Source organism: Cygnus olor, chromosome 23, assembly GCF_009769625.2.
Source record: "Cygnus olor isolate bCygOlo1 chromosome 23, bCygOlo1.pri.v2, whole genome shotgun sequence".
NCBI classification, from domain to species: domain Eukaryota; kingdom Metazoa; phylum Chordata; class Aves; order Anseriformes; family Anatidae; genus Cygnus; species Cygnus olor.
In genome coordinates this window covers 3,531,562-3,555,910 of record NC_049191.1, presented here as the reverse complement: position 1 = coordinate 3,555,910, position 24,349 = coordinate 3,531,562, and the positions used below count along the sequence as shown (strand labels likewise).

General features: G+C 42.0%; 1 long non-coding RNA gene across 1 annotated transcript; it reads left to right on the top strand.

Moving 5' to 3' along the window:
• The first annotated feature begins 467 nt into the window (after window positions 1-467).
• Window positions 468-24,127, top strand: LOC121058997. The gene is made up of 4 exons (XR_005814408.1): window positions 468-585; window positions 7,634-7,740; window positions 21,762-21,849; window positions 23,603-24,127. It is a non-coding gene; the product is annotated as an uncharacterized LOC121058997 (long non-coding RNA).
• Window positions 24,128-24,349: the final 222 nt, after the last annotated feature.

Genomic DNA, 24,349 nt, shown 5'->3' with positions numbered 1-24,349 from the left:
GAAGTCAGCTGGAACAACGAGATTAAAATGTCCCATACAGAAGGCACGCTCCATTGCAGCCCCTGAGCTTGTTCCACAGCCCTTATCATTTAAGTGTTATTCTTCATCTATAAAGCACCAAACTGATTTATTAGAGGCCATTAGAAATATTTTCACCAAAAGCTGTTACTCAGTAGGTACTCTGCTGTACCAGCAAAGGAGGAAAAGGATTGTTCTTGCTGGTTTTGCTTCTCAGAGAGAATTAGCACTGTTGCCATGCTCTTCACCATACATAGAAGGATTCTGAGTTGTACAACTCAAAGAGACATCGCCTCTCATAGAAGTCTACATTATAGTAAGGGGATGCTAGACAGAGAACGTAAGAACAGATACCTTATCGTGCCAGAGGTCTGTGTGGTTCCGAAGCTGGTCTAGTGGGGATGAAGGTTAGAACGGGGTATGTGAGTATATGTCTGCCCTCGTGCCTCTGGAGGAGGAGTGAGCACAGGGTTTCCGGCTTTATTGCTTTGTAGGTGAAGAACGGTGCTAGATCACCTGTCTGTGAAGCCACAGCTGAATTCTATGGAGAGTGTTGTGCATGTGCAGGTACTTTTTCAGAAGCAGGTATACCTTGTAAAAATCCCCTCATTCTCTAACTGCTCCGAATTCACTGTAAAAATCTGTACAAGCTGGTAGGGGTGTAGGAAATCAGAAGTCTAATGCTTTCCATGAGAACTCAAAGTATCTGAAGACTTTTTTTAGCATCTCTGGGATGAATACTTGGCAAAGGGTTAAACAGCAGCCAAAACAATTCATTGCAAGATCTTCAAAGCAAATCAGATTTTTTAATTATATCAAATTAAGGTTATTAAAAGTTAAGTTCTGAACTGAGAGCATTTTCCGATGAAAGGTGCTGCAACATCATTATTTCTCCCCAAAACGCACTTACTGTACATTTCTCAAAGCCATCAGCCTTGATTGAAAGCTAATGAAAAAGCTGTCCTGCGTCAGTTTATTCCTTGTATCCATTAAGAATAATTACGGCTGAACAATTTTTGATGCCTGTAACCTTCGCAAGTGTTGCTAATGGCATTATAAATTGCTCCTTGTCCAATGACTACAGTCTGAAGCTTAATTCAAAAGCGCTCTGTCAACAGGGCTGATTTGTGTGGTTAATGAGTGCGTTTAAAACAACAGCCTCGGCTCATGCATCCTAATGTCGATAAGAGGATGTGGTTCAATAAAGAGGCTTGTCCGTAATAATTAGCAGCGACAAATGCTCTGGATTAGACCGATCGCAGCATTAATGACTCTGCTTTCAGCCCCTTACAGGAAAAAAAAGTTTCCAGCTCTAACTTTTGGGGGCTCAGATTCAGCTTTAGGGAACGGACTTGGACAAGCCAGTGCTGTGCTTAGATGAACACCGATTTTGGCACGCGCCATGTCAGTGGAGTCTCTGAGCGGCCCAGGACCTCTGTAATGACTCTGATGGCCAGAATCAGATTTTCTGAAACCTCTTCTTGCCAAAAGCTTAGCACTGACTGAGTGGGACAAATCTGCTTTCCACCACATGTAGGATGTGAGCTCTGTGCAGTTGCTTGTAGCTGCAGTGGTATTGCTGTTGCTTTCCCGGGACTGCCTTGTTCTGGAGAGTTTGGTTTTGCCTCTACAATACATGAAATTGGTGCTGGGTTTACAAAATACATGAAATTGGTCTGGATTTACAAGTACATTTTGGTGAAAGTCATGAATGATGAAAGCTGCACACTGAGATGCCAAGAGGAAGATGCGCTGAGACCTTTTTGTGGTATTAATGACGTGGGTTGGGATGTTTGTGTGTTGAAGTCTTCCTGCATCACACACGGCTGCTTCAGTAGCAGCTGCGGTGTTTGCAGAGTAAACTGCTTCCAGCTGCGGCACTGCAGAGCGCAGACCTAACCTGAGCTGTGCACGGGGAGGTCTTGGTGGTGGAGAGAATGCAACCAGTAAGTCACACCTGCAGGGTAACCTCAGGGGGCAGGAGGAGGGTCAGAAATCAGTGACAGCGAGCCTGTCAGCTGGGAAGGGGGATGAAACAGGATTCCTGACACACAGCGTCAGTTTGTCAGCTCCGCCAAAAGTCAGGTCCTTCAGACAGCCTGGAAGCTGAGGGACGTTCTGCTAAATCTTGTCACTTTTTTCTAAAACATACCAAACTAAAAATAGTTTTAGATTTAAGCTTTGGGGATTCGCATGCGTTTTCAGGATATGGATTCAGCTCCAACTCACCAAGAGCCATTGAGCTTCATTCTAAGTTGCTCTAGTATTGATGATAACAGCTCAAAGGCCTTGCAGCTGAGTACTGTTACACCCATCTCAAAAATACAAATCCATCACACAGTTTAGAAAGTAAAAATCACCACACACAACTGCATGAAGTATATTTTTTCATCCCTTTAACTTAAAAACTTGCGATACAGGTAGTGTACGATACAGGTAGAAGTCTAAAAACATGAAGAAAAAATAGTGTGCAAAATACGTTTTCTTCTGTTAGAGCCAGAATGGCGCGACATCTAAATAAAGCTGGAGACTTCTGTTGGGAAATAGTGTTTTGGGTTTCTTGGAAAAATTTTCTGATGTGTTCCTATCAAAGGGCTATGTAAAAAATCCATTCTTGAAACTACAAATTGCCGGTAATTGAACATCAATTACTCTTCTGTAACTGTAAGTGAAGGTGTATCTAACAGACACAGATAACAGACAAAGGAAAACAGATGGATGTATCCTATTTTGATATCTAAATACTTTTTTATTTTTTCCGTTTTCCTTGATATAAAAATGTTTCTTTTAATAATGACATGACTTAATACTTCAAAAAATTGTTCTTGTTTTGCCACAACAGTAATTAACCTATCATTATCTTTGCCTTTTTACCACATTGCTTTTCTCTAATTGGGATGTATTTAAACCATGCAATACAACTGAAATACAGATTAAAAACTTTTTCTGAGGATATTTTCCCAGAAATGTTCTTCCACAGTATTTAAATTATTTAACCAAAGCTCTGTTGGCAGAAAAATGAATTCAGTCTTATTTTCCCATACAATGAAAAGAATCTTCTTAAAACCGCAAAATGATCGATCAGAGTAAAAACTCCGGTAATTTAAAATAATCTCTCCAAAATGTGCTCTGAGAGTAGGACATATAATGCACTCTGGTGCTTCTCTTAGGTACGTGAAGGAGTTACCTTAGTTTATTGCTTTTCCAATTTTTCTCCCTCACATTTCTTTCCTTTTTCCTTCAGAGCTTAATACAGAAAAAGGAAATTGCAAGTTAATAAGAGAGAAGATAGAAAGCAGAAAGGCAGCTGAAGGGGTAGGTTCAGAACCAGTCAAGTCAGTGGGAACCTCTAGACCCATTAATAAAATTTTATTAAAGAGGAGAGGGAGAAGAAGAAATGAGAATGCGAAAGACAGCAGATCTAAAAGCAGAGAAATATGGGGTGGAAAGAATCATTCAGATAAGAGTAAGGCAGCTCGACAAAAAAAAAAAAATCACCCACCAAAAAAAAACGTTCAAGGAACCTGCTTTAGTGCTTGTTAGAAATGTGATAGTCTGAGCAGCAGAAATGTCTTTTAACTGTGTGAGGATTGTAATGTGTTTACCTGTGGTTCCTGTGTCTTGTTTCAGAAGAACTGCTGAATAATCTTTGTCTACTGACTTTGTACATCATTCATGACTTTATATACCTATGATTATAATGTATTTCTCCTCTGGTGCCTCCATTCCAACCTGAAGAGGTTTGTCTGTTTAGTCCCTACTTACAAGAAATGTGGCCAGTGTCTCTGATGATCACTTTGTCCTACTTTACCTTACCTAGTTCTAAGGTATGGACAGTTGTGTCCTTCTTGAATCTGTCATCCAAATTAATTTCTAGCCATCTGCGAAATGAACTTTGGAATAAAGTACCAGAACTTCATGGTGGCTGCATACGCACAGTGGGAAAACAGCTTTTGAAATAGGAGTCAGCTGAAAGGTAAACTGCTGTGAGCCTTTCCGAAAGTGTTTCCCTCTGACAACTTACAGTAAGCTTTCACAAAATACAGAATAATATAGGATAAATACTAAATTCAAGCAGTAACTTATTTTGATTCTTGTGTATCAGAATAACATACACTGTCATAATTTTGGCCTGCTCAGCACAGACTCCAATCTACCTGTAATGTGGGGTGTCACAGAAAATCAGACAAGAAATTCTCTGTTGTTTTTACTATGGTACTGTGCTCTCTGTGTCCTGGAGTTTAACAGTTTGAATCTTTCAGCTAGTGTGTAGAGTTACTGCGTTAGTGCAGTGTGTACTGAGAAAAGTTTGTAATCTCACATTGGAATAGATTCATTCAACTTCAAAATACCAGGATTTTTCTGTTTTCTATGGAATTCCCAAATGCCAGAATTGTGCATTACTGACTGTGACAACATGGTTATTTTTGTTAGGTCAAAAGGTCTGGAATAGAGTAGGCTAAAGAAAGCGATGATTTTGAATGCCACGGCTTCTCTCTTCTGCACCTGGAGAGGAACTGTCTGGCCGATCAGGCACGTGTGTGTATGTGAAGGGCGAGGGCTCTGAAACCATTGCTTGTCCTTTGGGGTGAACAAAGAAGGGAATTTGGTAGAGTTGAACTGTTTTAGAGGCAAAATGAAATACTTATTCCAACTTGAGGTATTATTTTGCTCTGCCAGTCTGTAAATGCCTGTATTTCTTATACAGGGGTTGCATATTTGCTTTATCTGGAGAAGGTAAATCTTCCTTAGTTTTTGAGTGAGTCATTGAACTGTTTCCTGACTTCTGATGTCAGCAGACAGAGGTAAGACTTGTTACTGCTTCTTCTGGGAGGGAAGTCTTCACTTGGAGTTCTTTCTTGGACAAGAAAGTAAACACCTTCCAGAAAAGTGAAACTCTGGAGACCAAATACTCAGAGACTTTGCTGCCAATCAGTGTAAGCAAAATTAGACAAATCAGTTCTGTGCAATGAGCAACGCCTGAAATTATGCCCCTGAAGAGCTGTTACAGGAAGGAATTTACTTACCGAGGAAAGGTATAAATCCAAAACTGACAAGAAAAATGAGCCCACTTGAATAATCAGTGGAGAGTACAGGCATGGTCCAGCGCTGGAAACAGGAAAATAATGTGTCCTTCCTAAACACGCTGAATTCCCTTCATTTCCTCCTCACTGGCTTGCTTAGCAGACTTTGGAAGACCTTTGAGATCCAGTCCAAGCTGTGGCTGCTTTCTCTGGAGGTTACAAATATTTGATCATCTCTAATATGCCGTGAGCATCTTGGCATAGTATTTCTGAATGAAAAAGCCCTGCACCAGTCAGACAAGAGGGCTTGCTTTATGCTGCTCCGGCGTCCCAGCAGCTGCTTTCCGCTCTGTACGTGTGGTTTGCTGCTAAGGGCTCTTACCCTGCCCTTTCTCTGGAAAAGGATTTATTTTATTTAATTCCTTTAAAACCAAGCTGTAAAGAGCAACCTTCAGTGAGTATTTAATTTTCACAGTACTTCTAACTGGGAACAATTACCAGATACTCTGCTTGTTGCCGCTTTACTTTTATGTCGGGCCTGGTCGACGAGCACCTGTAGGCCCTTGGAGGAGCTCTGCTTGTGAGGAGGAGCAGTGAGGGGAAATGTGGCTGGATTTGGACAAAAAGAGGTTTACATGGCAGTCATGGCAGTCGGGGGGCTTTCTGTGATAATATAATAAAAAGATGTGACTGAAAGTGCTGCAGGTAATGTCTAGAGTACCCTAAAACAGAAAAGGAGCAAGGAAGGCCGGGCTGAGCGCCGTGGAAGTGTGGGCAGCCCTTGTGAGGGCCGGGCTTGAGCAAAGCCCTTGGGCTGTGCTGGTCAGTGCTGCTCCCAAAACGCCTTCCCTGGCACTCGCTCGTTTTGGTTTTGTTGTTTGGTCTTTTTCTTCCCTTAGCAAAAATGTCAGCTGAATGAAGGGAAGTTTTAAAAGGACAGTTTTCTGCCTATAAAATCATTTTGACATGATTAACTGAGCATCACAGATAGTAACCCATTCATTTAGTGCTCTCTTCTCAAAGTTAGCACTTTGGAGTGGCATGCTGTGGCTAATACCATACAAATTGCTGGAATGGGCAGTTAAACGTTGAGGTCAGAGGTTAAATGAACATGGTTGTTTATGAGGACACAGCCCGAATCCATTTGCATTTTAATATTCTTTCTGTGAGACGAAAAACCATTTTGAGGACAGCTTGTTTGGAAATCCCATTAACAGGTTATTTATGGGACTCATGACTGCATGACCCTTAGCCTTGTTTTGTTAAACATGAACTAGACATGAATCAGATGGGCGGCTGGGCTGCTGCTATTGTTTTCCATAGCATTAAATGTCATTGAATTCAATTATTCTGAATCTGACACTTTCTAAGTTATTACCCTCATAATGCTCAATTTTCCTTTTTCCTTTGTCAACCTTATTATTTCTATCTGCTTTAAAAAGCAGAGACACTTTAAAAAGGCCATTTCTTCTCTTATCACTGATCTAGGTGAGAATGGAGAGCTTATCTTCACAGCTTTTAAATAAATAATTGGGAAGACAGTTTGAAGAAATTAGAAGATTCCAGTTACTATCATGGCGCATCTGAAAGAATACAGAAGTCTAAAAATTCTGTCAGAGTAATAAAATTAGCCATGTAAAGGTCAGGTATGAAATGTTTGGAAAGAGGGAGGGCTTTTAACCCTTTTTGGCAGGAGTATAAAATGTTGAGTGATAAATTGGACTAAAATTATGATGCTGCTATCAATCAAAATGTGACCAAACCTCATAATTCCAAGTAACAGATGTATTACAAAACAAGTTTAGTTTTTATGCCCTCCAACAAAAACTTAGTCCTAGTAGTGTACCTTACATGTTCTTTTCTTGGCTTTTGCTCTCTCACTGTTGCAGTATTTATGGTACTAGGCAAATACTCAGAGATCTTCCAGCTTTTTGAAGGCAAAAATCGCACCTCCAGAGTGCACCAGCTGATAGCATGTAACTTCAACCAAAGTATATTTTGACCAAGAAGAGCTTTTGTAGTGCACATAACTGGGAGCTGAAGTGGGGCTATGCGGATTTGTGAAGGGTAAGAACACGATGACCTGCTGCAACCGTGCAATCCAGTTCTTACACACAAGCCTAAGAATTTCACTTGTGTAGTACACGTTTGAACTATAACAGGTCTTCACTTAATTAGAGGAGAAAAATGGTGAAGAAATCTTTCAACCTGGAGAAGGAATTAGAACTGAATTTTTTACTGTATTAGCTAAGGAATGCAGATTGTGTAAATTCAGCTTTTTGCCACTTCCCTTCGGGATACCTGACTGGGTACACACACGTGCACTAACTTCAAGAGTTTTTATTGACTCTGACTGAACAGGAAGTGCTTTTATTTTGAAGAAGTTGGTAATGCATATAAAGAGAGCATTGAAAGCATATAAAGGACGTAGCAGAGTTTACAGAGGGGAAAAGTTGTTTCAAAGAGATGAGGGTTCAAATGAATGCCAGATTTTTATTTGTTTTTACAAAGCAGGATGTTTGGGGATAACAGGCATAAGTGGCATCTAGATCTCTAGATACATCTGGTCAATATTCTGTTCATCACTGCAGGTTTCATACTCTGGTTTACAGAGCAGGAGCAAGCCCGTCGTGTGAGATCTCCTCCGTGCTTAGGATTCCCACACCTCAGAAAAGAGAGCAGGTTTCTTCAGTCAGAGGTCTGTACAATTATATATATGTGTATATCTCTCTATATGTTACGATGAAGACTGCTTACTCTGAAAATCTAGCTGTTGTAAGAACAGCTGACATCCTCTGACGAGGAGTTTGCAGTCACGGGGGCTGCTGTTCTGCAGGCTGCATGTTAGAAGTGCTGTGTTTCTGCATGCATCTTTGTATCTGCATTCTTCCCTCTCTCCCTCCCTCTTTCCTTCCCTCCTTTTTCTTCCTTTTTTTTCCAAGGTTAAAATAGATTTCCAATATGAATTGACCATCAGTGGAATTCTTTAGTGGTTAATTTATTCTTAATAGAAACTGATTTTTTTCTGAAGAAAAAGGAACAATACATCTTTAGAACAGGTTTGTAAGTGTCATGATTTTTCTACTAATTTGTACTACATATTCCCCTTTTTAAATGTTAAATTACCTCATTGTATCTCTGAATATCATATATACTTGGGCCTGAAATTAAGCTTGCTGTATAGCTGTCAAAATGACCACAATTTGCTGTATGAAATGTCCTGATTGCATGTGTAATTCAAAGCAATCCTAATCTCTGTATAAACCAGTACAGACTGCTTAGGGGCAGAGTTTATGTATGCTGATTGGGCCTTCAGTTTAGCTGATAGTGAATACACCTGCATGTTGAAAAAGATGCATTACAGATTTTCAAACTCCTAAATGCTAAGGAGAAGGGAGAAAGAGGGAAAAGAAGGAAAGCTGTTCCATGACAGTCAAGGTTCCAAGAAAGGCCAGCGCTCAGTTTTTCATCTATATGTTTATTCCGAGCTCTGTTGAAAGCTGCCTCACTATTACCTCTGAAGTGAATGTATTCACATACCAAAAATTGTCTTGTAAATATGACTCTTGGTTATAACTCTTGGTCTGTCCCATTTCTTACTGAAGCATGTGATTTCGATATTGAAGATGAATCCCATTAGGAAAACTCCGTCACTGAAAGTAGCCCCATCCTGAAACTTTAATACTGCTCATCTTTCTTAGAAATACTTGCTCTTAGGTATTTTAGATATTCTGCCAGGAAGGAGCTAGCCATTAGGGGTAGTTGCTGTAAGATCTCAGAGATAACAGTCTTCAGAGTTACTGCATTAGTCTGTGACACTGTCTGGAACATCTTGTGCTGTCATAAATGCTTGAATGGTGTTAATTCTTTCCTATATGTAGTTTGCTAACAAATCAGTTCTATGGCACAGATACATTTAAGTATTTAATATTCTTTATTTAATAACTAAGCCAAATGCAGGGCAACACAGGCAACTGATATGCTGTAAATAAAATATTTTTTTTTAGTTCTGAAAACTGTTTCAAAAAGGCACATCTGCATGGGCACCACAGTGGAGCAGCATATATGAATGCACACAGGTTCCGTAATGTGAGGCTTTGTATTTTTTGTTACAAACAACATGTACATTAGGGAAAGTTCCTACATAAACTGCATTTCTTGGTTAGTTGTATATTGTTTAATGGTCTGAATTCTGCCACTGTAGACTATAATGACTGTCCTCTATGTAGTGTCAATCATGGTTAGTTTGAAGATTAAAAAAATAGTCACAATGAGTAATTTACTCAAAGAATTTAGGCCTTACTTCTGCCTGCATCATATCTATGAGCAGATCATGATTTCCTGAAAATGTTACATAACTAATACTCTTCCTTGAATATATTTTGATAATATTTTTAACAACCTTGAGAATAAACCATGAAATTTGACCTGTAAAGTTTAGCTACAACTGAAGTTGTTATCTGTCATAAAATTATTGCTGTATTTTACTGAATGAGCACAAAGTAGTTTCCCTTAAATGTTTCTTGCTCATGAAAATCCTCTGTTGATTTTCACAGATGCCTCTGTGTGGATTGTAATTTGCTTTTCATTAATAAATGATCCTCTGAAAGTGCCATTTTTCCAGTGTTCATGAAAAATGAACATTGATAAAAATTAACAGTTTATAAAGTAAAATATCCTTGTGGAAACTTTTCTGTAATTCCAGTTGCTGAGTCTTCCCCATTAAGTGACTGCTTTGGAGCCAAGCTGAACTGGTTAATAAGTATTACTGCTTCAGGAGTTTGTGCAAGTCCAGAAGCACTGTTCTGCATGTGGATGTAGCCTGAGCTAACAAGTTGGAATAAATATGCATGGAGAAATGACAACCATGCAGAGGTCTGCACAATAGATGAGTGCAGTTCAGTAAACATGATTCCCATTGCCTTGTTTATTTAGAAAGATGTGCTAATCTTTTCTTTATGTTTATTGTTACTGAAAAATAGTGTTTGTACTCTTTTCACACCAATAACGCTTTAAAATTCCTCAGTGAAAACTTTGGAAGCTACTAGTATATATACAGAGCGTTTCATACAGTGGTGTACAGCGTGAGCAGATTATAATACATTACCTAAAAGTAGCCAGTAACCCTGCCTGACTGGACACAGCCCGCAGCAACCTGCAATAGTTAGTCCTGCTTTGCCTCTATTTGCTGTAGATGCTCTCGAGGGGCTCCCAGTCAAGACAGACTACATTTTTCCTACATGTTTGCATCACTCCAGGAAATTCCTCCCATACACGGGTGACTGAATGATACTTGTCAGCGGTGTCGTTCCTGCAGAAGGCACCTTTCAGAGATCGCAGCTGCCCAACCCCATGTTTTTCATGGAGATTCCTGTGCAGATCTGCTCCCAGTTGTGGTTCTCTTCCAGTGAGAACTTGTTCTTCACCTGATACCTGTACAAGAACCCAAGAAAACACGTTAAAGGATATCGGCAGCTTTGCTGCAAATTCTGTCGTCTTTTTCATGTTCTGATTTTATACCTTTTGGGTATTGCATGCATAAACAAGCCAAATATGAGCATTCAGAAATACACAAAGTGTCTCACAATGAAGCATTTAGCCCCAGAATTTTTATGCTTTGTTTTAGATCTGGACTCTTAAGAGGAAATAGCTCTGGAGTATTATTACGAATGCTTTTCCTAATGTTCAGAGATGAAAAATCACCATAAATATATTCATCAGCATTAAAAAAAATTGCTCTGCATTGATAACAGTTTTGATATCTTGTTATGGAAGAAGTGTTTTCTTTTACTTCATTAAATGTGCTTCAGATATTTTTCATTAGCTTTTGAGTTTGGTTTGTTTGACATAACAAAGAGTTTGGCCAACCATCTGAACAGGAGCTGGAATGCAACCTGACAATTTTTTCCCAGAGCGAGCTTTTTCATTACTTGCTGGAAATTTTGCATTTATTCCCCAAGCTTCTGAAAGTTCACAGAAAATTATTCCCAATTTCCTCAGCTTCAGTCATATGGTGGGAGCTTCTGGTTAAATACATGTGCTTAATAACAGTAAATAAATTCTGACATTTTATTTTTACTCCTGAATAAAAATGTTCATCATGTTGGTGAAAATAAGCAATCACATTCTATTTAACGGCGAAAAAGAATTGTACATATCACCCTGCAGGAGCCGAGGAATCTATTTTCATTATAACAAACATTGATTTTGCATTAAAAAGTCTCATTATTTGAGATAATGACTGTTGGGTTTCTTAGTTATTCTTCTGGTTCCTAAATCATTAAAACTGTAACTGTTAAAGAGCAAATGGGAATGCAGAAGACCTCAAACTGTATTCAAATCCACTCTCGTTTTTTGCCTTTAATTAAAATCACAATCGTCTTTAAGGCAGACACGTGCTATCTGAAATTTTTCTTATTTATTTCAGCTCATTTGAATGGCAACTGTATTTCTGCCTACAGAAATACCACTGAACCCGAATGTATTGATTTTAGGATTAACGGCGGTCGAATTAATATGTGGGCTCGTGGGGGCCTCGCTCATTGGTGCGCGCTCTAGATCCCAGCGGTGCGCTCCCTGCAGCCAGGGCAGGAACCCTCGTTCTGGCAATTAGGAAATGCAAAGCAAATCCGGGAGCACGTGCGTGTGTCACAATGCACGCTCCACATGCTCCGTCCCTCGCACGGGTCTGATGTGGGGTCTTGTTTGTTTTGGCAGAGAAAGTGCTACTTTGAATAATTCTGTTTTTTTTTTTTTTTTAATCAGGCTGCCAGGGAGTCTGTCTGTCCGTCCGTCCGTCTGCTCCTGCCTCTCCCCTTCCCCCATCGCCTTCCCAGGGAGCTGTGGCTGCGTGGGCACTAATATATTCTGTATAATGTTAGGGGCTAGCTGCATGTACCTTCCCACCAACAGCCCTATGAATTATTGACACGAGGGATGTTCCCTGGTGTATACTTTTCCAAGGTTATACTCTCTGATATTAGATATTTATTCGGCATAAGGTAGGGATAAGAACCTCATTGCCACATTATGTCTGACACAATCAAGTTTTGGGGAATTTCAACAACATTAGAAGATTTGTATAATGTATTCTTTTAGAGGCAGAGGCTCAGCTTTAAACAAAGCATAATCCCTACTGCATATCATTTCCAACCTAATGCAAGGAGAAGAAGCGGGACCATAATGCTATCTGCATCATTTCCCTTTTGTGTTCAGTTGCAAGGACTATTCACCTAATATTCAAAATCCGTGTATTCATTAAATGGAACAGAATGATGGAAAAGCTAAAAAATGTAAGAAAAGAATGAAATAGATTTCCATGAAAGTGGCATAAAATTGAGTTATTACATCTAGATATATGATAAAGTATTTGGAAATAATTAAATAGTTGATATCCACAACCTTTTCCAGTTCTTGAACACTGCAGTTTTTATATTTCTGATGCTAACAGTATTCCTAATTCCTTTGAATCAAATATTGGTTATTTTTATGTTTCTACTATCTGTAACAGCAGGATCTTGTGAACACTTCATCCCTTGTGTCACCCAGTCGCTCCTTGTCAGCCGCTTTGTTAGCCTCAGCCTCTGGGGTTTATGTCCTGGCCAGTGGACCTTTTGTACTCCCTACACTGTACTCTTAGACAATGGGGAAAAAAATAAATCTTCTGTGACAAGTTTACTTAAAGGGACACTATCGCATTAAATAACTGTATAAATATATCTACAAATAATATTATTCCTCTGGAAATTTTGGAAGAAAAATGTTTTCCTTGGTTCAATTAGTTAACACCCTCGTCTGCTAGCGACACAGTAATTGTGAAAGTCGTGTCATTTTTCACACTTCAGGCTGTTCTTTACCCAGCGCTTTTCAGAAGCTAGGAAAACAGGTCAGTTATTTTACCGTTTGTTTTTAGTCAGCATTCGGGATCTGAATATTGTGTGCTGCCCCAGTGGGAGACTGGGATGCAAATATTTTAAGGGAGCGTTCAGGCTTAAAACAGACGGTTCTATTTCTAGTGAATTGCTTATGGAAAGAAGCCAAAAAAGCATATTTGCTAATGATCAGTATTGTAAGTTAAAGAACATAAACAAATCTGAACATTTTTATGCAATTGACCTAGTCTTTTCCAGCAGAAATTCTTTTAAAATAGGGCATCCTCATCTCTACCTCGTTCTTCTGCTCCTTTTTATTTTATGTAACTTTATAAATTTGCTTAACGTAATTATCTTTGTTGTGTAATTCAGCTGATTTTAGTGAGTTAATGGAACTGGAGTGTTTTTACAGTCATCCTAGTGTCTACTGTTATTAAAGCCAGCTATTTATAAGTGATTCCAGTTATTTGTTTGTGGAATTCTTAGGCAGACTGACACCTCAAGATAAAGACTGAAGAAAACGGCACAGAGTTGCATATTTAGCAGTGATAATGCTAGCTAAGTAAACATGCTGGTAGAGAAAATACTGCCTAATTTGTTAGCTCAGTGTTTAAACTATTTTCGTAACTGAGATTTTGGTAACGTTTCTGCAGTTCCCTCCCCTCCCCAGCACTCAAATGTTGGCGTGCGTGTGCGCATTAATTTCATGCACACTTTTCAATCAGCATGTAAATGTTGGAGGAATCATCTGGAATAGTAGGAGAAACTATGACAGCGGATCCTCCAGATTTCTGTACTGCCAAATACATCTGTGTGATCGTCATCATCACCGTGTAAAGTAATCTGCTGTGGGCAGTGGTGTGCTAGGAGGCTGCAATTCTCAGCATACAGCAGCTCCTGTAAGTCTCAGTAGCTTGCACAGGGATTTCTCTGGTGCTGTTCCTGTGCTTTTAGCTTTTCCCTGAGTCTGACAATTAATTACACTAAGGGACACTTGGAGTCAGGGTTCTTGTTTTGTAATATTGTTTTATTTTGTTGTAAAGAAACCCCCAGCACTGGGGGAAAGGACTCAGGAGGTAATTGGATGCTAAGGAATGGAGGACAGCTGCCTTACTAGGGAAAAAAAAAAGTTTCCTACTCTCTTATGATTCTGGGGTGCATTCCAGTAGGCTTTTCCTGGTGTGTATTTTAGAAAACCCTGAAGTTGTTACCTATTATTTACATTAACATACACATTGCCCACTTGAAATTTGGGTCCCGTTGTGCTGAACATTTTACTAAGGTGTGTGTGTGTGTCTGACTCCCTTGACCTAGGGAGCATACAGCCTAATGGTGTCTAAAAAAACAAGTGGTGAGGCTGACCTCTTCCTAGAGTTCTGCAGTACTTTTGTGGGAAGCTTTATGAGCATTTTTTCCTTATCTTTATTGCTCATTTGTTGGGATGACCTTAGCGTTTTTAAACTCAATTGAGGAATTGTAGTTACATTTCTTAGCTCTGAGGATTTTCTGTGTCGTATAAAGCCTCTTGATGCAACATCCAACAGATTTTGAGGAAGGCAAGGAGACGACAATGCACGGGGAACCTCCCATATACCCACAAGAAGTTCCTCGTCTACCTCCTGTTCTCCGTCCTCAGAACGTGTGCTGCTAGACGCCACAGGTCAACATGCAAGTAAGAGCTACATGTCACAAATGCACAGTCACAAATCTTTTTTTGGGCTCCATAGGACTTTTCTTGCTTGTTTGATGGTAGCAACAATCCTGCAGCTTCTGGGAAGCTCATTCCTCCTGGCGTGAGCAACCAGCTAGGTCTTCACCTTTGATGTCCAAGGAATGCTGCAGGTTCTGTTCGTGGAATCCTGGTTGGTACTTTGCACCCCTACAGTATTTGCATATTATAGCAGAAAGCTTGCCCTTCTCTGCTTCAATGACAGAGGCAAGTTTCAAATATTACCTAAAATTACATCTTAATCCTCATTTCCAGATGCAGATTGCAGTCATGTTCTCTGACCTTCTACCACAAGTTAGAATTGCTTGGCACTCTCTTGTAGTTTTGTTTGAGTATTTGCTTTTCTTGGCATCCTTAAAAGTTTGTGACCTTTGTCTTGGGATTTGCACTTGTAATCATCACTTCTCAGGTGCCTGCACAGTCAGCTCTTGTGTGGTTTGGGACTAGAAACTTCTCTGGCTTCCATTCTGGAGTGCAGTGTTCCTGAGGCAGGCTCATTCATGATTCTCATCTTCCACTGCAATTCCTTTCCATCCTCTTTGGCTGTATCCTGTGGTGGTTGTCTTATTTGTCCTGGTCCCAAGAGCCATGACCTTGAATTTGTACATGATTCTGAGTTCTCTGGACAGTCGTGTTAATCAAACAATGTTACCACCTTGGGAGATAACTTCAGACTGTGACCTGTGCTGTCTCACCTAAAGGCATGGATGTTTATTCACATTTTTATTATCTCCTGTTGTGTTGTTATAACTCATTGTTTTCTGGTGCCTTGGACAAACTATGTTAGAACCAGAACTTCTTGGCATAAGCTCATACAGATTGAAGCAGTTTTGATGGGCTTCCCATCGAGCAAATCGATCGAGTTGTCTTTACACTTAGCTTACTAAGTGTAAGCTAAAGTGGATCAGTTTGTCTAACCCTCCCAATTGTATGGGTGCAGACTTTAAGGTTTAGAGGTCTCCTGTATTCAGGGTATGATTTCAGAGTGTTCCTTGTATCCTTTTTCTACTTCTATGATGTCCTGGGAAATTCCTGTTTATCAGCTGCATGTTCATCAGTGCACAGTTTGTCAGCACAAGATATTGCTCACAGCGCAACTTATAAATGCCATTAAAAATTCAGACTAAGGATTCCTTATTAAATAAGTATTTCCCTTTCTTGGTCTCCAGAAAGTGAAAATTCCCATGTGCTGGAAATGTTATTTGTTCCAGGCATTCCACAAATCAGACAACTATTTTGCTCCTGTTTTACTTGCACTGATAATAAATTTGATTATTTTAGCAAAGGTCTCTGAGCTCTGCAGAAAGGAGGCAAAAGGACTGCACTGTTGCTGTAAGCCTCATCTGCACAGCAGCAAAATTACTTGCCAAACAGAAGTCATTCAAAGTGTAATTGAGTTGCAGTTCAGAGAAGGTGCTTGGTCCTTGAACTTGAACATCCATGGTTAGCAGGAATAAATAGTAAAATAAAGAAAGAAATAAATCAGAACAGCACTAACACTATTCACATATGCTCGGCATTTTCACTTCAACGAGATTCATTTATGAAGCCTTTCTGAGAAGCACTTAAGCCTAAATGTTAACTTTACATCTGTGCACCACAGTGTGGTGTTCTAGGACCTGCTGGACTGAACATGCTGCACTGCAATTCCTCTAATGTGTGCTGGTAATTAGGAATGAGAATATTCCTTGTGCTTACAGTAGCACTTTCACCTGAAGATCTCTAAACACTTTACAGCCCTGGGAAACTCTTACTCTTCACCATTGAGAAAATGGTGGTACAGCTCTAGGGTAGTAGAGGAAATCTGAGGTTCTTTAGTGGGGCAGTGGCAGAAGCAGAATTGCTGTTTCTGACACTAGAATAGACTTTTGTAGTCGCTGGGTAATGTTGCTGCCCTAGTAGCATTTGCTGACCCCATGTTCTTTGTGCTGCACTTGCAACAGGTGGGTTTTTTTTTTCCAGCTCTTCAACCTATAGCAAATCAAGACGCTGCCCTAAAGCAACAATTTTTTTCCTCTAGCACTGTGACTGTTCAGGCTGTGACATATCATTTGTTTTTCACCAGCACTATGCATACTAATTTTTCAGGTTAGCTGCTTCAGTCACCATTTGTAACACATGAGCATGCCACCAGGCAGCTGCCCTGCTGGTAGCCCAGTGGGATTTTGCAGAGTATGAAAAAAATCTTACTTAGTCCATCAGAATCCTGCTTCTTTCTCCCAGCCTACTCAGATGAAAAGAGAGACGTGCCTGATTTGTAAAGGATGGTGAAAGGAACCAAGGATGCCACCAGGATACCTGGAATGATGTCCCTCTAAATTGTGATGTCCAGCATTGGCTCAGCGCCCTTGTAGGCAGCTCAGTGGAAGATATTGCAGGAGAATACATAAAAAATGGAAAAAAGTGTCCCTTGAAAGCACTTGGAGTAAGAAAGCGACCATTGGAATCAGCGACTTGCCACCCTCGCTTTGTGAATGGCCCGTGGCTTAGTCGGTGGGCCATGGGAGCCCTCGGCTTATCCACAAGTGCTCCCCTGTGCCTGCCTGGCTCCCCAGTCAGAGTTAATTCCCCTTCAAGATACGTCAGCGTTAGCAAGCAGAAGGGAGTCACAACTCCAAGCAGGGAGAAATATTTGTGTTGGTGAGGGGAAGGGGGCGTTTATGCGTTTCACTTCCAGGAAAATATTTAAAAAGCAAAAAAATAGCCCCAAGAAATCCTGAAACAATTCTGTGTATCGCAGTAATGTAAAGCCGTGTGAAAAAAGAAAGAGAGAGGCTCGAGGCACCGGGAGACACCTGGCAGAAGTAGCCCTAGGAATCAGGTGACTGCTCTTGAGTACAGTCATGTTCCCAACCTGAAAGTGAGTGGGAAATTAATAAATCACTTCTCGAGCTCTCAGTAATCAGCAGCTGATGATATTTCTCTGGGCCTGGGGAAAAGAAGCTCTCTAGTTGAAAAGAAAATGTGGGACAGCAACTGGGATAGCTTTCCTGAGCTGGCAGGAGGCGAAGCGTGCCTGCAGAGCTTGTCACGGCCGCGTCCTGCTGCCAGGAGCTGCGCCAGGATTTGCCGTCCCTCTTCCCCTGGGGCCAGTGTGAGAGCCTGGTCCCTCGGCCTGCCTTTGCTGCTGCTGGCACTGCTGCGGGGATCTGGGGAGGGAAGGGTTTGACTGGTGTTCATAGAGATTCAGGACCAATTCAGAGGTTGTCAGGGTTTGACCAGGTCTCAGGGACCTGTTGCAGGGCTTAGGTTTCTGCCCGGGGCTGGTTTGTGCCAGGAGCCCCCAAACTTGGTGCCTCAGACCTTGCAGCCAGTTGATTGTCTGCACGCTCAGACCTATTTCATTTTAATAGATCTCTTTTAGGACGCCTCTCCCTGACACCAGACAAGGCTGTGAGCAGACAGCAGGTAATTCTGCAGATGTGAAATGGAAGGAACTGCAGGAACTGAGCCACCCATGTAAGGGAGTGCAACTGCTGTCCGGCTCCAGGCCGGGGGAGGAATGGCCTACAAGAACTATGAAAGCTCACAGCAAATAAAGGTACAAAGATAAATGGCTTTCAACTACCCATGAGCAGACACAGTCCTTAGTAACTACTGTAGCCTGCTCATTGTCCTTCACATTAAAAAGGAGAGCCAACAGCATCTGGAAGTCACGGACTTCAAAATGCGTTTGTAGGATCTGAGCTGGGTAGCGTGGGCCAGCAGTAGAAGAGGACTCGGAGCGTGTTTCTGTTCGGTGTCACTGGAAGGTGCACACACGCTGGGCACTAGGAGCAAGCGTGATTTTAATTCTGCATTTTTACATTTGTCATTTTCTGTCACAATATGAAGTTTAAGTATAACTCCGCCAGAGAATATTCAGCAGAATGCTGTTCTCCATGGAAACCCCCTTTTTTCTTCTTCCTTTTTTTTTTTTTTTTAGGGGAACGATATCAGATAATTTGGATTTATTGTGTCTTTTTTTGCAGTTTGTAACTGATCTCTTGTTTCTGGAAAGCGTCATGTTTGTCCTAGGTGTAGTTTGGAGGAATTAGGCTGAGCTCTAATTTACACTTGTTTAACTACAGATGCATCCCCACTGCTATTTGTTTATCTCACATTTATTACACTCTTCCAAATTCAACTTAAGCACTCAGGGGCTTTTTCTAGTAACACTAATGGAGGAGAATAGATGCATTATATGTGAATAATGTATTATGATGATACAATTTGGGTCTCTTAGCTCTAACCGAGACCAGTCCTGCCTTACATTATTTATAATTTACATACACCTTCCTTAACATTTGTATGTAAATATTTAATACAGGAAGTGAGTTAACTCTTTCATTTGGGAGGTTTCCAGTCAAAAACCAGAAGAGAATGTAAGAGGGGACACAAATACCTCACCCAAAGTAGGCAGATGGCCAGGCTTGTTTATTTACAGAAATTAAAAGAGAAACCTGATGGATTACAGAGGAAAAATGCATGCTGACATAGCACCAAGCCCCTTCTACCTTCCTCCCTCCCAACTAGTCTTATTAAATTGAATGAATGTTGACTGCAGCGAGGATGTGTGCGGCTGCCTGGCTGGTAGCACTGGAGACGTGGTGGTTTTGTTCTTCATTGTTTTCAGGCACATTTTGTCTTTGGGTGTTCTGCTCATTTCGTAACAAGAAATCCATGAGAGAAAGGCAGCACTGGGACTCCTCACAACACAGGAGACTCCCGTTCTTGCAGCCTCCCTAATATGACCAACAAAAACAATTAGTGATTTCTGGGGATCCCATGTCCTCATTTACTTTTTCCCCTACTTTTTAAGCTGCTTTGCGACTCATGATTACTTAAAAGCTGACCCAGAAATGATGAGGATGAAATACCTGTGTAGTGAAGTCCTCTGGTATGAACACTGGCATCGAGAAACACGAGAATGGCGAAGGATGTACTTCTTGCTGTTACGTGCTACGGCTGCATTTAGGACTCAGCTCACTTCACATCCACAAGAAAACCCAACAACGTGTTCCTCAGAGCTGTACGGCAGCTACATACGTTGTACAGAAGTAGGCAGACAGTTCAGCTGCTTCGGCATCGAGCTCAGGAGCTCTTTCACCCTCCTGGAAGTGGTTCCAGGGGCCCAGGTGTGAGCGCTGCCGGCCGCCTGCTCCCTAACACCGAAACTGGTGCTGCCATCGAGCTCGGAGCTCAGCATCTGTTCAGGGATGGAATTAACTATCTTAATAGGAGCGCAAACCTTCAGCCTTCTGAGGTTAGCCGTGTAGATGGTGCCTTTAATTAAAGCTAATATTCTGCTGCGGCAGAAGGGCAAGGCACCGCTGGAGCAGCAGAGCCCGGGCACAGGCCGTACGTGGGCTGGGGCGAGGGATTTCACTTCCTCGTTTCTGCTGAATTAAAGCCCAGGAACCTGGGCTTTGCACGGGTGAGTTTCAGTGGTGGGGAGCAGTGTGGGAATCGAGAGGGGAGCAGAACACGGGCAGCATCCTGCCCTGTGAGCAGGGAAAGGCCCAGCGAAGCTGGGCTGAGGAGGCGCTGAGCAGCCGTGCTCTGTGCTGCCTGGTGAGACCTGACCCCAGGGAGGGTTTGTAGCAGACACGTGTTAGATGCTGCAAGAGGAGATTTAAGGAGCTTTCTGGAAAGCACTGTGGTCCTTCAGAATGTGGCTGTAGATTACCTTTACTAAGTGATAGTTTAGTTTATTTTATTTTTACTGTTACGTACCTGTCTATTCCTGAAGCAGAGGCCGGAGCAGTCCCTCCTCTGATGACGCCAACTGCTGCGCTCCTGAGTTTCACCTAGGGCTGAGGCACTACACAAATCGCATTTTGGCAGCAGCGCTGGCTGCAGATGTTCTCAGAATCGGAGATTTATGCTGGCCGAGGGGGTCTGTTCAGCTCCCTCTCCGTTAACTCTGAGCATGCACCAGGAGCCTGCTGGAGGGCAGCCCCCCTTACGGCAGGCGGGCACTCGAGTGCCTTGCATCGGGGGAGGCCGATGCAAGGGGTCAGCACCCCTGGAGCACAAGCACCTCGGCCTGGGAAAACCACCTTTGTGAGTATGGTGCGTCTCTCTTGGAAGGCAAACAAAGTTATTTATGCAAATCCCATCGTTTTTGGTTGAGGATAGCAAGTGCAATGTCATGTGTGCACACGCACGTGTGACAGATGGCATTTCAAACTGCAGGTCTGTCCTGTCTCTTTCCCATCACACCCTGTGCTTCAGTAAGAGAAGTTGACTCAACTGAGTTGCTTTCTTTTGTTGGATTTAAAAAAAAAAAAAGAAAAGAAAAGAAAATTAGCTTCAGGTCTTTTGAAAAATAACATCCTATAATTTGAGTCCATGTACCTACAAATTCCCAACAGGCTCTGAGCCAAAGAAATCCACAGATGAAATAAACATTTAAAAAGATGACTGCATTTTGAAATCTAAGAATTGAGTTATATACCTTTTTGACAGCTTCCTGAATCACAGCCCATACCTAAGATGAGTAAATAGGTATCTGGCCCTTTAACTGGGCTCCATTTCATATAATTAAAGACTCCCAGAATTAAATGGCCTATATGGAAAGTGGCTTTCAGTGGTCTAAATGCCTGAAGCAATCTCCTTGCCTGAGCGTAGAAGTGACACTGGCTTGCGGATCAATATCATCTCTGTTATTAATATCAAAAGCGCATTACTTTGTTTTTGCCTGGCTGCGTTCCAAGCCTTGGGCCCAGCTCGCGCTCAGCCATTTGCCCGGACCATAATTTACTTTCGTGAGTTTTTAAGGTATTGTTTTGTCAGGGCCAATCACCATGAAGTTATAAATGATTCTGAGGACTTGCACTCTCTGTTAGTGGCATATGCGGTGAAATTAATTTTTAAAAGTTTCACGTCAATTACTCCTGTCCTTGAGTTATGCAAGGGGACAAAAGAGCAGGGACTTAAAGACATGAGTGATATCAAACAGATGAGGTAACGACAAACAGAAACAGCAGCTTGGGACCAAATCAGACATTACACTATCTTTAATTGATGCATTGAATTAAACAATGCTAAAGCTAAATAAATATTGACCACTTAGCAAAGGACCCATTGATTTTTATGATGGACAACATTTACATCACATACTGCTCTGCTCTACAGATTTCAGGCCGCTAGCCTGTCAACTACGGCACGGATGCTCTGCAGGACTGCTTGTGCTGGTGCTGCCTTCCTTTCTGGTATTATTGAGGTAAACGTTTACAGTTTTCCCCCCATTTTGTTTCCAAGGTTTGTTTATTTTTGGAGGTTAGCAGTGCTGGCTGCATTAGCCAACAAATACTGTATTTTGCCCAGGTAATATTTATAATTTCGATATCGAGATGGAGTTTTGCAGTGAATTGTTTGGCTGCAGACCGCTGCCATGGGTCAGGGCACAAGCTATGTATGTTCAGCAAACATCTGCCTCGCTGCTGGGCTGAATGAAGGGAGGACACGTGCCCGGTTTCTGCAAGGTGCCAAACGTTCCCTGCATTGCAGCGGATGCTCCACAAAGGCAGCAGCTCCCTCGCACCACCAACGGCCCCGTGCTGCTGGCTGGGAGGGACTGGTGGTGGTGGGCACCCTCAAAAGGGGTGACCTTCCCAAGGGCTCCCTTTGTTGAAGCTGACATGTTAATATTCACTCTATTAATATTGATTTAGTTACTTAAACATGCCACATCTTAATGATATGATACCTACCTACTTTGGAAACAAACTCGGACAACAAAATAATTTGTTTACAGAGCAGGAGTGCGCATCTCTGTGAGTGTTAATGGTAAAGCTGCAGAGCTAAGCTGTATTAAATAATAATAATAAAAAGCTGAATTTGTAGTTCTTTAGCTCGAAATGTGCTCCTAATTGTGAAACTTAACTAAATGCCAGTGATTAGCATTTAATATTTTCATACGCACTTAGGAAGTCCTCATTACTCTGAGTATTCTCACTGAAAGAGAAAGTGTGAGGTCTATTCCTGGCAAGACAAGGATTTCATTAAGAAGGACAAGTCTATGTGCTTAGTAATGCCAACTCCGGTTACATACAGCTTCCTGTGTCTGCAAGGATCGCCAAGACACCAGTTAATAGGTTATTGTTTCAATTAGTCCATGATTACAGCTGCTAATCTCTAATTCCTCATTGTTGTGGCTCCTTTTGACTTCACTCCAGTTATTAAGAAGCATTTGGATTTTATTACAATTGACAGGAACTCCAGCCATCTCCGTAGATAAAACGCTGCCTGTTGCAGAAGAAATTCAAAATTAATGAAAAGAGCCTTTCGAGTTTGTTTTTAGGGATTCTTAAAATTACATCATAAACACGGTGTAGAATTCAATTAAGCTGGAAAATTATAACGCTCAAGGGGGACAGACTGGCTTTCTTACAAAGATAAATCAAAATGTCTTTAATTAGTTTTCACTTACAAACAGAAGGCTAGCTTTGTAAAATGAAAAACAGAATTGAAAAAACAAAACAACCCACCAACAAAGAAAAAGGTAAAGGAATTATTGATAACAGCGGGCTAGAGAGACACGAGGCATCCCCGTGCACACCTCCCAGTGCGGAGATCCGTGTGTCGCGTTGGGTTGACCTTGGAAATCTCAGTGGTGCGGTGTTTCAGAGCGCATGGTGCAGGTGCTTGTCAGAGCCTTGACTGTTCCCAGGCTGTGAGCTGTACGGAGAGCAGCTGGGAGCACGTGGACGGCGATCAGGAGGGCTTGTGGCCGATCTCAGGTCTGCAGCTGGCTCAGTTTGCAAATGGGAGTAAAGGTTGTAGAGCAGCAGAAAGCAAATAAGCATCGTCCAAACAGGCACAGGCGAGTTTTCTACGTCTAGCGTTCACTCTGACTCAGTTTCAGTTGTTTTCTTTCTTTGACACGGTTCTGGGGGCTTTAATTGGTGTTTAATCAAAACTCCCCAGGTCTCTGTCAAAGTTCATTGAAGGCTCGGGATGGATTTGCCTTACAGTGGAGAGGAGCCGCCCTCTGTGCAGGATTAAGTTAAGTTTCCGGAGGGACCCAGAGGTGCCCCCAGCCACGCACCTCCGAGGGGGCTGTTGGGATGCTTCCCCCTGCAGGCTTCAAAGTGTTTGCACCTGGGTGGACGTGAGCTGAGAGTTAAGTGATGGGAGATCGCGAGCAAGAACACGGGAAGGGATCTAAGGGGGGTGAAGTCTTAAGCCACGAGGAAGCTTGTCAGGATGACTGGAAGAACGCAGTTGGAGTTGCATAAGGCTTCTGATGCTGTACCTGAGCTTGTAAATAGGGAGCGGTTGTCCTCTTGGAAACTTGCAGTTCCCCTGCACAGAGAACCCGGCACCACGACGTGGGTTTGTTTTACATCCCGTGCAGCTCATTAGGGACGATGGGCAGTTGATGATGGACACCTTCCTTTCCTGAGCTCTCCACAGTGTGAGTAAAGAACATCGATGCGGGGCTGTTATTCCCTGACAGGAATTCTTCTGACAGGAGGATGGTGCTAGCCACCCGGCAGGGCTAGAGGGCCCCGCTTTATGGACGCACAGGTCACCGGCTGGGGTTTACTGGGAGCGGGCTGACGGCAGCACTCCCGGCTGTGTTAACATGGCAGGTCACTGTCCTCACGTGGAGGATCTCCAACCCCGGACCTGCAGCAGGAATTTACATCCGTGATTAATTTTATTGTACTCGGAACTGTCAGTGAGAGAGAGAGAGAAGACACCGTCTTCAGAGCAAG